The sequence below is a fragment of the Corvus brachyrhynchos genome, unplaced genomic scaffold (genome assembly GCF_000691975.1).
Source record: "Corvus brachyrhynchos isolate BGI_N302 unplaced genomic scaffold, ASM69197v1 scaffold419, whole genome shotgun sequence".
NCBI lineage: Eukaryota > Metazoa > Chordata > Aves > Passeriformes > Corvidae > Corvus > Corvus brachyrhynchos.
Genome location: NW_008239763.1, coordinates 222,627 through 224,640, shown reverse-complemented (window position 1 = coordinate 224,640; position 2,014 = coordinate 222,627). Strand labels below are relative to the sequence as shown.

The following is a 2,014-nucleotide window of genomic DNA, read 5'->3' as shown; positions in this document are numbered from 1 at the left end:
ATTATTGGGGTGCAGTTATGGGGTGCAATAGGGTTGGGGGATTATTGGGGTGCAGTGAGGCTGGAGGGGATAAGTTTGGGGTGCAGTAGGGCCGGGGTTTATTGGGGTGCAGTTTGTGGGGTGTGGTGGGGTTGGAGATTAGGGGGTGCTGTGGGATTTGGGGCTTCTTGGGGTGCAGTTACTGGGGTGCAATCGGGATGGGGGATATTGGGGTGCAGTTATTGGGTTGGGGATATTGGGGTGCAGTTTTGGGGTACAGTCAGTGGTGGGGGTTATTGGGGTGCAGTTTTGGGGTGCAGTTATCGGGGTTGGGGATATTGGGGTGCAGTTTTGGGGTACAGTCAGTGGTGGGGGTTATTGGGGTGCAGTTTTGGGGTGCAGTTATTGGGGTACAGTTATTGGAGTACAATTATTGGGGTGTACAGTGTTGGGGTACAGTTTTTGGGGTACAGTTTTCGGGGCACAGTTTTGGGGTACAATCAGTGATGGCGGTTATTGGGGTACAGTTTTTGGGGTACATTTTTAGGGTACAGTTTTCGGGGTACAGTTTTGGGGGTACAGTTTTGGGATACAATCGGTGATGGGGGTTATTGGGGTACAGTTTTTGGGGTACATTTTTAGGGTACAGTTTTGGGGTGCAATCAGTGATGGCGGTTTTTGGGGTACAGTTTTTGGGGTACAGTTTTCGGAGTACATTTCTAGGATACAGTTTTCGGATACAGTTTTTGGGGTACATTTTTAGGATACAGTTTTTGGGGTACAGTTTTTGGGGTACAGTTTTGGGGTGCAGTTAGCGGGGTGCAGTTTGGGGGTACAGTTTTTGGGGTACGGTTTTTGGGGTACAATCAGTGATGGCGGTTTTTAGGGTACAGTTTTTGGGGTACAGTTTTTGGGGTACAGTTTCGGGGTGAAGTTTTGGGATACAATCAGTGATGGCAGTTATTGGGGTACAGTTTATGGGATACATTTTTAGGGTACAGTTTTCGGGGTACAGTTATTAGAGTACAGTTTTTGGGGTACAGTGTTGGGGTACAGTCAGTGATGACGGTTTTTGGGGTACAATTTTTGGGGTACATTTTTAGGATACAGTTTTTGGGGTACAGTTTTCGGGGTACATTTCTAGGGTACAGTTTTTGGGGTACATTTCTAGGATACAGTTTTTGTGGTACAGGTTTTGGGGTACATTTTTAGGATACAATTTTTGGGGTACAGTTTATGGGGTACATTTTTAGGGTACAGTTTTTAGGGTACATTTCTAGGGTACAGTTTTTGAGGTACAGTTTTTGGGGTACATTTCTAGGATACAGTTTTTGTGGTACAGGTTTTGGGGTACATTTTTAGGATACAATTTTTGGGGTACAGTTTATGGGGTACATTTTTAGGGTACAGTTTTTAGGGTACATTTCTAGGGTACAGTTTTTGAGGTACAGTTTTTGGGGTACATTTCTAGGATACAGTTTTTGTGGTACAGGTTTTGGGGTACATTTTTAGGATACAATTTTTGGGGTACAGTTTTCGGGGTACATTTCTAGGGTACAGTTTTTGGGGTACATTTTTAGGGTAGTTTTTGTGGTACAGTTTTTAGGGTACATTTTTAGGGTACGGTTTTTGGGGTACATTTCTAGGATACAGTTTTTGAGGTACAGTTTTTGTGGTACAGTTTTTGGGGTACATTTTACGGGTACATTTCTAGGGTACATTTTTTGGGGTACGTTTTTAGGGTACATTTTTTGGGGTACAGTTTTTGTGGTACATTTCTAGGGTACAATTTTTGGGGTACATTTTTAGGATACAGTTTTTAGGGTACATTTCTAGGATACAGTTTTTGTGGTACAGTTTTTGGGGTACATTTTTACGGTACAGTTTTTGTGGTACAGTTTTTAAGGTATGTTTTTAGGGTACAGTTTTTGGGGTACATTTCTAGGATACAATTTTTGGGGTACAGTTTTCGGGGTACATTTTTAGGGTACAGTTTTAGGGTACAGTTTTCGGGGTACATTTCTAGGATACAATT

The 2,014-nt window shown here is 42.9% G+C and overlaps 1 long non-coding RNA gene across 1 annotated transcript; it reads left to right on the top strand.

The window, feature by feature from the left end:
• Positions 1-232: 232 nt before the first annotated feature.
• Positions 233-2,008, top strand: LOC108448768. Its single transcript, XR_001864787.1, has 3 exons — positions 233-635; positions 866-1,659; positions 1,742-2,008. It is a non-coding gene; the product is annotated as an uncharacterized LOC108448768 (long non-coding RNA).
• The last annotated feature ends 6 nt before the right edge of the window (positions 2,009-2,014 follow it).